The sequence below is a fragment of the Meriones unguiculatus genome, chromosome 14, assembly GCF_030254825.1.
Source record: "Meriones unguiculatus strain TT.TT164.6M chromosome 14, Bangor_MerUng_6.1, whole genome shotgun sequence".
Classification (NCBI taxonomy): domain Eukaryota; kingdom Metazoa; phylum Chordata; class Mammalia; order Rodentia; family Muridae; genus Meriones; species Meriones unguiculatus.
The window spans coordinates 48,449,426-48,461,893 of record NC_083361.1 but is presented as its reverse complement, the minus strand read 5'-3'; the positions used below and the strand labels follow the sequence as shown (position 1 = coordinate 48,461,893).

General features: G+C 41.5%; 3 non-coding genes across 3 annotated transcripts; all 3 read left to right on the top strand.

The window, feature by feature from the left end:
- Positions 1-2,251: 2,251 nt before the first annotated feature.
- Positions 2,252-2,316, top strand: LOC132647326 (small nucleolar RNA SNORD109A). Its single transcript, XR_009585694.1, has one exon. It is a non-coding gene; the product is annotated as a small nucleolar RNA SNORD109A (small nucleolar RNA).
- A 5,287-nt stretch (positions 2,317-7,603) lies between these two features.
- LOC132647831 (small nucleolar RNA SNORD109A) lies at positions 7,604-7,668 on the top strand. Its single transcript, XR_009586171.1, has one exon. It is a non-coding gene; the product is annotated as a small nucleolar RNA SNORD109A (small nucleolar RNA).
- A 3,524-nt stretch (positions 7,669-11,192) lies between these two features.
- Positions 11,193-11,257, top strand: LOC132647779 (small nucleolar RNA SNORD109A). The gene has a single exon (XR_009586123.1). It is a non-coding gene; the product is annotated as a small nucleolar RNA SNORD109A (small nucleolar RNA).
- Positions 11,258-12,468: the final 1,211 nt, after the last annotated feature.

Here is a 12,468-nt window from a genome sequence, read left to right as displayed (position 1 = left end):
TAGTGCATACAAAACATCTTCTTTTCATCAGATTTAACCTGAAGCATGGTAGATGATTCCAACGCTCTTCCAAGTGGAAGACTTGAGTTCCGTGAATCGAGACATGGTAACATACATGTAGACAAAAAGGCACCTTTGGATTCCCCTCTCATCCAAGATGAGGTTGCATGGCATGGAAGAAATCTATAGTAAATTATGGAATACTCTGTTGGATAAACAATGAAAGAATTCCATGCACAGAGGATAAATTTCAATGACACCCTGAAATCTCAAAGATACCATAGAGCTTAATGACTTTCACCTCTGTGCAACTTGTTCGTTTTGACTTTGAGAAACGAGGAGGAGTTAAGAATGACCATACTGCAATGCTATAGGCAGTGCCTCTTCTTTGCTTTGTTGAACTTCCTTGCTGCCCACTGAGAGGCATCCATACTGTGTCTGCTGGCACTCGCAAAGATGCTCTCACAGACAGCTTTTGAGGAAGCCATCAGAAGAAGAGAAATTTTTGCCACAGTGGCTAAAATCTGAGGGGATTGGAAGGGAGGAAATGAATTCAATAGTTGGTTCTGGGAAATACTGAACGGCTGGCAGACTTGAAGGTCGGGAAACTTTAGAAAGTCAAGGTTGCCTAGACGCATTTCCTTTTCTGATAACCTTCATACTTATTATGTTGCAGGTTAAAACTTGGAGAGGTGCTTCCCTTCTGGCAGGACAGGTAAGCAGTGACGCTGCTTCCCATGGTGTCTTTTGTTTGTAGGCAGGCTGCAGTCTCGGCTGACTAAATATTTACCTACTGTGTACCTCTAGAGATGAGAATCATTTGACGTCCCTTTTATGGCTAAACAACCTAGGCTTCATCTTGCCTCTTGCTGGTGGAACACTTGTTATGGCCTTTGCATTGTAGGGGACTTAGCTAGGTAGTCCCAACCCAAGCAAGGATACTACCTATTACCATTAGCATGTTGAGGTGCATTTGGAAAACCAACAGTTGGGTGAAGTTATTGGCATATTTGACTTTCTTTTGAAGCTACCATTGAAGCTTCCAATTCTAAATAATATATCCAGAAATACTAAGAAAAGTCTTTTCCCATCTCCTTCCCTTATCGACATTCAAGCTCAAAGAATTAAACTCTTATTTCTGCCCTGGCAGGTTGGAACTCAAAGGAAGATGATAGGGTGTTAGGAGTCTAGACCCCTAGAGCACAGAACAATAACCCTCACAAATTTCATCTATCCTTGTTCCTCTGGCGTGGATACTAAGAGAGCGACCAATGTATTTTCAAGTCCTTGTAAGTAGCATGGAAACTTGCAATCTGCCCTCCAAAATTCAGGTGAATTGCCGTAAAGTTTTCGTAGCCCCAAACAGAGCTGATAATGAACCATAATTATTCTTTTTATAAATGATTATGGATTATGTTGAGCCAGAAATCTAGTTTTCCATTGTCAGAAAAAACAAAACAAAACAAAACTAAGAATATTTTTGGTATTAAATGCAATGCCTTCCTTCATCTTGGAAACTGGGTGGTTTTGAGTTCATTTGAAGAAACATGACATGAGAGATGATAAGAAGAGCAGGTTCAGGAATCAGGCACACAGAATCCAACTCCTGTCCCTGTCAATGTCCTTTGGGATACCTGGTGATATATATGGATCAAAATGTAGCTTGGTTTCTCTGTTCCAGTTTGTGTCCAAGGAAATATGGAACGAGCTGGTGGTCATGTGACATACATCACAAAATCCTCCAGAGCATTGACAATTGCAGGACAACTGGAAGGCTCAATACTGGGCACTGAAAGATAGAGAGGAACATACATGGAAGACAGGGAACAGGAGGAAGAATCCTAAAGGAGGGTAAAGAGGAAGAGCATAGAATCAAAACCGCAAATTAGGATGTTGAAAAAATCTTATCTAGATAGGAACAAAGTCATTTTGCTTACTTGAATGTTTTCTCTATTCTTGCCAAAATCTCTGTTGTAAAGGTTAAGTACAGAAGTTCAGGGAACATTGAGAGGCACCCGATTTGGGGGCAGTGACACCCACCGAATGCAATGTTTTGACCTCTATTTTTCTCATATGGGGTCAAAGGGGAAAGGCTCTTTAATCCTGTCCTCTGTGTTTCCCCACCACCTTTGATAGAATGAGCTACATGCCTCCTGCTCAGTTTTGAACTTCCTTGTCAAGGCCCAGGAGTCTAGCTCTCTGGGGTTTCATTTGGTAGGTGAAAACTCATGTGTTTATCAAAGGCCTTTCTGGATCTATGATGACAACAGGTATCTGAGGACGTTGACTGACTAGAACAGATGCGATATGAGGTCCAGATATGAGGTCCGTGTGAGACCCATGAGGATTTCAGAGCCTGCCTGGCACTCTTCCCTCTTCAGAGAGGATGAGAACTGTGCAGTTTGGCATCAGATTCTGAGATTTTTCGAAAAAGGCCTCATAACAGTACCCATACATGGTTTGATACATTCTTCATTGCGTTCTATTTTCCAAGAGATTGAAATGATTTCAAGTGATAGGGAGAGAGCCTTTACTATAGGAGTAGGCACATATATCAGGTAGAGATGACTGTAGGTGCAAATGACGTACTCAAAAACTATCTAGGAACTGATGAATTCGAACGTGCTGCTCATTCCTAGTCTCGGTCGATGTACCCTTGCACATATGTAGTAAAGTGTCAGGAGGGGATGTTATGGATCATGCCAGTAGTCCCAAGAATATTGGAGGACAATAACTGCCCTCGCCATTTACCCAAAGTTGTGTAAAGGCTGACGTATAACAAATAATTCCAGGACCATTCAATTTATATAGAGGGAAATTTGAAATGATCTTTCCTGTTGGAGCCTGGGTAAATTCTAGATAATAATGGCTAGGTGATAAGCCAGGGCACCTGTTTGAGACATTCCCTAGTTTTATTGGTGTTCATCAAGTATGTCTTAGCTGCCAAAATATTCCAGAGCATGTTGTGTTTACCTATCTCTCTCTCGCATGGAAACCCTCTCAGTTGATCCATCATGAGAAATGACAATTGGGCTTTGCTTTCTGTTATTCGTTGTTTTTGTTTCTATTTTCCTCCTTGGTACATTCATCCTCTTATTGCTGCACTCACACAGATGCAAATCATCTCTTTTAACAAAATTTGCGTGTTACCCAATATCTATGAAAACAACTATTCCTTTAAAAAACAAAGGAAAGATACGTCTATAGAACATGTTGCTAGCTGGTAGACCCACAGTCCTGATAATGGAGCAGACACACTAACTCTCCAATGAAACAAGAAAGAACCACACACTGAATCTTCTTAATATCCTCATGATGAACACAATTAATTCAGAACTGACACACACACACACACACATATATATAAATATATATATATCTTACTACTAACAGACTTTTAGGAAGCAGGAGCATAGGACTTTTGGTAACACTTGCTGGATACACAATTTCTAAAGCCATGGTTGACGCTTGAATATCCAATCAAGGACATCATGTAATCTCAGATTTGTAGTACAACATACTCGATAAAAAGCAACCCATGAGTATTTGACCACGGGCTAGTCAGTTAGTGAGTAGAAAACATCTTCTTTTCATCAGATTTAACCTGAAGCATGGTAGATGATTCCAACTCTCTTCCAAGTGGAATACTTGAGTTCCATGAATCGATACATGGTAACATACATATAGACAAAAAGGCACCTTTGGAATCCCCTCTCTTCCAAGATGAGGTTGCATGGCAGGGAAGAAATCTAAAGTCAATTATGGAACACTCTGTTGGATAAACATGAGAGAATTCCATGCACAGAGGACAAATTTCAATGACACCCTGAAATCTCAAAGATACCATAGGGCTTACTGACTTTCACCTCTGTGCAACTTGTTCATTTTGACTTTGAGAAACCAGGAGTTAAGAATGACCATACTGTACAGTATGACTCATGGCTAATGCCCTGGTGGTAGCTCCAACAGCTGTCAATGAGATGGTAGTAACAATGGTGGCTGTAGTTCCAAGATCCCTTTTCTGTCTGAAGAGAGTCATAGCGTGAGGGGCATCAATGGGCACAGGCACCCAGCGAGGCATGCGAGTAACCAGGGCATACCTAAATTTACTAGCATTCCAGCATTGGGCAAAAAAGCAAGTATCATTACCACAATTACTTGACTCTATCTGGCTAATAATGAATAAAAATGGGGGATATAGACAAACAGGTGTGGGCTTATAGGAAATATTATGAGAAGCCTTAACCCCTCGTTGGAACATCCTGCGTCAGTTCTAGAACTAGCAGTGGTGGTGTCCGAGGTCTGAGTAAGTTCAGGAGACCATTGCCCCCAGGGGCGAGATGTGCTCCATGCCAATTGACTAACTCCATGTTTTCCTCCAATTTTGAAATTCATTTAAGGTTATTAAATTATTTTTTTCCTTTTTTCTTAAATTTTTCATCAATTACACTTTATTCATTCTGCATCCCCCCATTAGCCCCTCCCTCCTCTCCTCCCAATCCCACCCTCCCTCCTCCCTCTGCTTGCATGCCACTCCCCAAGTCCACTAATAGGGGAGGATCTCCTCTCCTTTCTTATTGTAGTCTGTCAGTTCAGACCCTGAATAATCATTAAGCCAATGTAGCTCATGCCTTTGTTGTACATAAAGGAATTAATGCTCAACTAAAAGGAAGCTTGATGGTGTTCAATCAGAGGATTGACCTCTTGTAGGAGCAAATAGATACCCTATGGCAAATCGCTCAACCTGGCTGTCAATGAAAGTATGCTGGACTTTGTGTCACTAGCATACAACATGAGAATTTTTCCTGTGCTGCAAATCTGTCTAAACAATTGTCGAGCTATATTTTAGATAATTGGACTGGAGAATTCGATACTACGATGGAGCAGCTGAGAGTGGCCATTGTCACAGTAAATTCTACCAGAGTGGACGCAGGACTAGCCACAGGATTATCAACATGGATTGCTGCAGCAATGAACCATCTGAAGGAATGGGCGGGCATGGGAGTGTTAGCAGGCCTTCTGGTGTTGGTCTCCTTGGTTTGCCTGTGGTATATATGCAAGATTAGAGTCTCACAACAGTGTGATGCAGCCATGATCATTCAGGCCTTTACAGCCATGAAGCAGGACATTCCCCCAAGCATGGTTGGATACCAGAAAAAGCTAAAATGATAAGCTCAGGATGCGAGGCTAAGCACTGCACTCAGGGTCAGCCGCTTTGGACCCAGAGAAGACCATGTCTGATTGGATGCAGGTTGATGCCCCAGGTCCCGCCTCTGAGAAAAAGGTATCGGACGGGTCTGATGCTCTTTGGGTGGATGACACCTAAATGAACATCTGTACAAAGTCCCAATTTATTTCTAATATCAGAGATCAGACCTCTACTCTTGCCTGATGCGTCTAAAACAAAAAGGGGGAACTGTAGAGAGCTGCGGAATGCTATGCCTTAAAGATGGAGCTGGATTCCGCCTTTCACCTTCCTGATGGTGAGTGCTCTCTGTCACGAACAACTCCACATTTGGCTAAGGCCGAGGATCTGGCTTGCTTCCATGTATGTGGACCTATCTGCATTGCCCCCGTGGCACGCCTGGGTTGGCTACCCAGAGGCTATTTAAGCTGTGGGCTGACTTTCCCCAGGGCCCGAGGATTCTTCAATGTTCCTGAATAAACAGCATTGAAAAAAAAAAAAAAAAAAAAAAAGAATGACCATACTGCAATGCTATAGGCAGTGCCTCTTCTTTGCTTTGTCCAACTTCCCTGCTGCCCACTGAGAGGAGTCCACACTGTGTCTGCTGGCACTGGCAAAGATGCTCTCACAGACAGCTTCTGAGGAAGTCATCAGAAGAAGAGAAATCCTTGCCACAGTGGCTAAAATCTGAGGGGATTGGAAGGGAGGAAATGAATTCAATAGTTGGTTCTGGGAAAGACTGAAGTGCTGGCAGACTTGAAGGTCGGGACACTTTAGAAAGTCAAGGTTGCCTAGACGCATTTCCTTTTCTGATAACCTTCATACTTATTATGTTGCAGGCTAAAACTTGGAGAGGTGCTTCCCTTCTGGCAGGACAGGTAAGTGACGCTGCTTCCCATTGTGTCTTTTGTTTGTAGGCAGGCTGCATTCTCGCCTGACGAAATATTTACCTACTGTGTACCACAAGAGATGAGAATTATTTAACGTCCCTCTCATGGCTAAACAACCTAGGCTTCGTCTTGCCTCTTGATGGTGGAACACTTGCTATGGCCCTGGCATTGTAGGGGACTTAGATAGGTAGTCCCACCCCAAGCAAGTGACAAGGATATTACCTAATACCATTAGTATTTTGAGGTGCATTTGGAAAAGCAACAGTTGGGTAAAGTTATTGGCATATTTGACTTTCTTTTGAAGCTACCATTGAAGCTTCCAATTCTAAAAAATATATCCAGAAGGACTAAGAAAAGCTTTCTCCCAGCTCCTTCCCTTATCGACATTCAAGCTCAAAGAATTAAACTCTTATTTCTGCCCTGACAGGTGTGGAACCCAAAGGAAGATGATAGGGTGTTAGGAGTCTAGACCCCTAGAGCACAGAACAATAACCCTCACAAATTTCATCTATCCTTGATCCTCTGGCGTGGATACTAAGAGAGCCACCCATGCGTTTTCACTTCCTTTTAAGTAGCATGGAAACATGCAATCTTGCCCTCTAAAATTCAGGTGAATTGCCATAAAGTTTTCGAAAACCCAAACAGAGCTGACAATGAACCATATTTATTCTTTTTATAAATGATTATGGATTATGTTGAGCCAGAAATCTAGTTCTGTCCATTGTCAGAACAAAACAAAACAAAACTAAGAATATTTTTGGTATTAAATGCAATGCCTTCCTTCATCTTGGAAACTGGGTGAGGTTGAGTTCATTTGAAGAAACATGACATGAGAGGTGATAAGAAGAGAAGGTTCGGGAATCAGGCACACAGAACCCAACTCCTGTCCTTGTCAATGTCTGTGGGATAACTGGTGATGTATATGGACCAAAATGTAGCTTGGCCTGTGTGTTGCTTTTTGTTGTCCAAGGAAATATGGAAGGAGCTGGTGGTCATGCGACATACATCACAAAATCCTCCAGAGCATTGACAATTGCAGGACAACTGGAAGGCTCAATACTGGGCACTGTAAGATGGAGAGGAACATACATGGAAGACAGGGAACAGGAGTAGGAAGTGTAAAGGCGGGTTAACATGAAGAGCATAGAATCAAAACCGCAAATAAGGATGTTGAAAAAATCTTATCTAGATAGGAAAAAAAGTCATTTTGCTTTCTTGAATGTTTTCTCTATTCTTACCAAATCTTTGTTGTAAAGATTAAATACATAAGTTCAGGGAACATTCACAGGTACCCGATTTGGGGCCAGTGACACCCACCAAAGGCAATGTGTTGACCTCTATTTTTCTCATATGGTGTCAAAGGGGAAAGGCTCTTTAATCCTGTCCTCTGTGTTTCCCCAGAACCTTTGACAGAATGAGCTACATGCCTCCTGTACAGTTTTGAACTTCCTTGTCAAGGCCCGGGAGTCTAGCTCTCTGGGGTTTCACTTGGTAGGTGAAAACTCATGTGTTGAGCGAAGGCCTTTCTGGATCTATGATGACAACAGGTCTCTGAGGACGTTGACTGACTTGAACAGATGCGATCTGAGGTCCAGATATGAGGTCCTCGTGATACCCATGAGGATTTCAGAGCCTGCCTTGCACTCTTCCCTCTTCAGAGAGGATGAGAACTGTGCAGTATGGCATCAGATTCTGAGATTTTTCGAAAAAGGCCTCATAACAGTACCCATACTTGGTTTGATACAATCTTCATTGCTTTCTATTTTCAAAGAGATAGCAATGATTCCAAGTGATAGGGAGACAACCTTTACTATAGGAGTAGGCACATATATCAGGTAGAGATGACTGTAGGTGCAAATGACGTACTCAAAAAATATGTAAGAACTGATGAATTATATGTAAGAATGTGCTGCTCATTCCTAGTCTCCGGCGATGTACCCTTGCACATATGTGGTAAAGTGTCAAGAGGGGAGGTTAGGGCTCATGCCAGTAGTCCCAAGAATATTGGAGGACAATGACTGCCCTCGAACTTTACCCAAAGTTGTGTAAAGGCTGACGTATAACTAATAATTAAAGGATCATTCAATTTATATAGAGGGAAAATTGAAATGGTCTTTCCTGTTGGAGGCTGGGTAAATTCTAGATAATAATGGCTAGGTGAGAAGCCAGGGCACCTGTTGGAGACATTCCCTAGTTTTATTGGTGTTCATCATTTATGTCTTAGCTGCCAAAATCTTCCAGAGCATGTTGTGTTTACCTATCTCTCTCTCACATGGAAACCATCTCAGTTGATCCATCCTGAGAAATGACAATTGGGCTTTGCTTTCTGTTATTTGTTGTTGTTGTTTCTGTTTTCCTCCTGGGTACATTCATCCTCTTATTGCCACTCTCACACAGATGCAAATCATCTATTCTAACAAAATTTGCGTGTTACCCAAGATCTATGAAAACAACTAATCCTTTATGAAATAAGGAAAGATATTTCTAAAGAACATGTTGCTAGCTGGTAGACCCACAATACTGATAATGGATCAGACGCGCTAACTCTCCAATGAAACAAGAAAGAACCACACCCTGAATATTCTTAACATCCTCATGATGAACACAATTAATTCAGAACTGACACACACATATATGTATATATATATATATATATATATATATATATATATATATATATCTTGCTACTAAGAGACTTTTACGAAGCTGGAGTATAGGACTCTTGGTAACACTTGTTGGATACACAATTTCTAAAGCCATGGTTGAAGCTTGAATATCCAATGAAGGACATCATGTAATCTCAGATGTGTAGTACAACATACTCTATTAAAAAGCAACCCATTGTATTTGACCACGGGCTAGTCAGTTAGTGCGTAGAAAACATCTTCTTTTCATAAGATTTAACCTGAAGCATGGTAGATGATTCCAACGCTCTTCCAAGTGGAAGACTTGAGTTCCATGAATCGAGACATGGTAACATACATGTAGACAAAAAGGTACCTTTGGATTCCCCTCTCTTCCAAGATGAGGTTGCATGGCAGGGAAGAAATCTAAAGTCAATTATGGAACACTCTGTTGAATAAACAAGGAGAGAATTCCATGAACAGAGGACAAATTTCAATGACACCCTGAAATCTCAAAGATACCATTGGGCTTACTGACTTTCACCTCTGTGCAACTTGGTCGTTTTGACTTTGAGAAAGGAGGAGTTAAGAATGACCATACTGCAATGCTATACTCACTGCTTCTTCTTTGCTTTGTCCAACTTCCTCGCTGCCCACTGAGAGGCGTCCACACTGTGCCTGCTGGCACTGGCAAAGATGCTCTCACAGACAGCTTCTGAGGAAGTCATCAGAAGAAGAGAAATCCTTGCCACAGTGGCTAAAATCTGAGGGGATTGGAAGGGAGGAAATGAATTCAATAGTGGGTTCTGGGAAAGACTCAACTGCTGGCAGACTTGAAGGTCGGGACACTTTAGAAAGTCAAGGTTGCCTAGACGCATTTCCTTTTCTGATAACCTTCATACTTATTATGTTGCAGGCTAAAACTTGGAGAGGTGCTTCCCTTCTGGCAGGACAGGTAAGTGACGCTGCTTCCCATTGTGTCTTTTGTTTGTAGACAGGCTGCATTCTCGCCTGACTAAATATTTACCTACTGTGTACCACAAGAGATGAGATTTATTTAACGTCCCTCTCATGGCTAAACGACCTAGGCTTCGTCTTGCCTCTTGATGGTGGAACACTTGCTATGGCCCTGGCATTGTAGGGGACTTAGCTAGGTAGTCCCAACCCAAGCAAGTGACAAGGATACTACCTAATACCATTAGTATTTTGAGGTGCATTTGGAAAACCAACAGTTGGGTGAAGTTATTGGCATATTTGACTATCATTTGAAGCTACCATTGAAGCTTCCAATTCTAAATAATATATCCAGAAGTACTAAGAAAAGCCTTCTCCCAGGTCCTTCCCTTATCGACGTTCAAGCTCAAAGAATTAAACTTTTATTTCTGCCCTGACAGGTGTGGAACCCAAAGGAAGATGATAGGGTGTTAGGAGTCTAGACCCCTAGAGCACAGAACAATAACCCTCACAAATTTCATCTATCATTGATCCTCTGGCGTGGATACTAAGAGAGCAACCCATGCGTTTTCACTTCCTTGTAAGTAGCATGGAAACATGCAATCTTGCCCTCTAAAATTCAGGTGAATTGCCATAAAGTTTTCAAAAACCCAAACAGAGCTGACAATGAACCATATTTATTCTTTTTATAAATGATTATGGATTATGTTGAGCCAGAAATCTAGTTGTCCATTGTCAGAACAAAACAAAACAAAACTAAGAATATTTTTGGTATTAAATGCAATGCCTTCCTTCATCTTGGAACCTGGGTGGTGTTGAGTTCATTTGAAGAAACATGACATGAGAGGTGATAAGAAGAGAAGGTTCAGGAATCAGGCACACAGAACCCAACTCCTGTCCCTGTCAATGTCCTGTGGGATACCTGGTGATGTATATGGACCAAAATATAGCTTGGCCTGTGTGTTGCTTTTTGTTGTCCAAGGAAATATGGAAGGAGCTGGTGGTCATGGGACATACATCACAAAATCCTCCAGAGCATTGACAATTGCAGGACAACTGGAAGGCTCAATACTGTGCACTGTAAGATGGAGAGGAACATACATGGAAGACAGGGAACCTGAGGAGGAAGTGTAAAGGCGGGTTAACATGACGAGCATAGAATCAAAACCGCAAATTAGGATGTTGAAAAATCTTATCTAGATAGGAAAAAAAGTCATTTTGCTTTCTTGAATGTTTTCTCTCTTCTTACCAAATCTTTGTTGTAAAGATTAAATACATAAGTTCAGGGAACATTCACAGGTACCCGATTTGGGGCCAGTGACACCCACCAAAGGCAATGTGTTGACCTCTATTTTTCTCATATGGTGTCAAAGGGGAAAGGCTCTTTAATCCTGTCCTCTGTGTTTCCCCAGAACCTTTGACAGAATGAGCTACATGCCTCCTGCACAGTTTTGAACTTCCTTGTCAAGGCCCAGGAGTCTAGCTCTCTGGGGTTTCACTTGGTAGGTGAAAACTCATGTGTTTTGCGAAGGCCTTTCTGGATCTATGATGACAAAAGGTCTCTGAGGACGTTGACTGACTTGAACAGATGCGATCTGAGGTCCAGATATGAGGTCCTCGTGAGACCCATGAGGAGTTCAGAGCCTGCCTTGCACTCTTCCCTCTTCAGAGAGGATGAGAACTGTGCAGTATGGCATCAGATTCTGAGATTTTTCGAAAAAGGCCTCATAACAATACCCATACTTGGTTTGATACAATCTTCATTGCTTTCTATTTTCAAAGAGATAGAAATGATTCCAAGTGATAGGGAGACAACCTTTACTATAGGAGTAGGCACATATATCAGGTAGAGATGACCTTAGGTGCAAATGACGTACTCAAAAAATATGTAAGAACTGATGAATTCGAACGTGCTGCTCATTCCTAGTCTCCGGCGATGTACCCTTGCACATATTTGGTAAAGTGTCAGGAGGGGAGGTTAGGGCTCATGCCAGTAGTCCCAAGAATATTGGAGGACAAGGACTGCCATCGCACTTTACCCAAAGTTGTGTAAAGGCTGACGAATAACTAATAATTAAAGGATCATTCAATTTATATAGAGTGAAAATTGAAATGGTCTTTCCTGTTGGAGGCTGGGTAAATTCTAGATAACAATGGCTAGGTGAGAAGCCAGGGCACCTGTTGGAGACATTCCCTAGTTTTATTGGTGTTCATCATTTATGTCTTAGCTGCCAAAATCTTCCAGAGCATGTTGTGTTTACCTTTCTCTCTCTCGCATGGAAACCATCTCAGTTGATCCATCATGAGAAATGACAATTGGGCTTTGCTTTCTGTTATTTGTTGTTGTTGTTTCTGTTTTCCTCCTGGGTACATTCATCCTCTTATTGCCGTTCTCACACAGATGCAAATCATCTATTCTAACAAAATTTGCGTGTTACCCAAGATCTATGAAAACAACTATTCATTTATGAAACAAGGAAAGATATTTCTAAAGAACATGTTGCTAGCTGGTAGACCTACAATCCTGATAATGGATCAGATGCGCTAACTCTTCAATGAAACAAGAAAGAACCACACACTGAATCTCTTAACATCCTCATGATGAAAACAATTAATTCAGAACTGACACACACATATATGTATATATATATATATATATATATATATATATATATATATATATATATATATATCTTACTACTAACAGACTTTTAGGAAGCAGGAGGATAGGACTCTTGGTAACACTTGCTGGATACACAATTTCTAAAGCCATGGTTGAAGCTTGAATATCCAATCAAGGACATCATGTAATCTC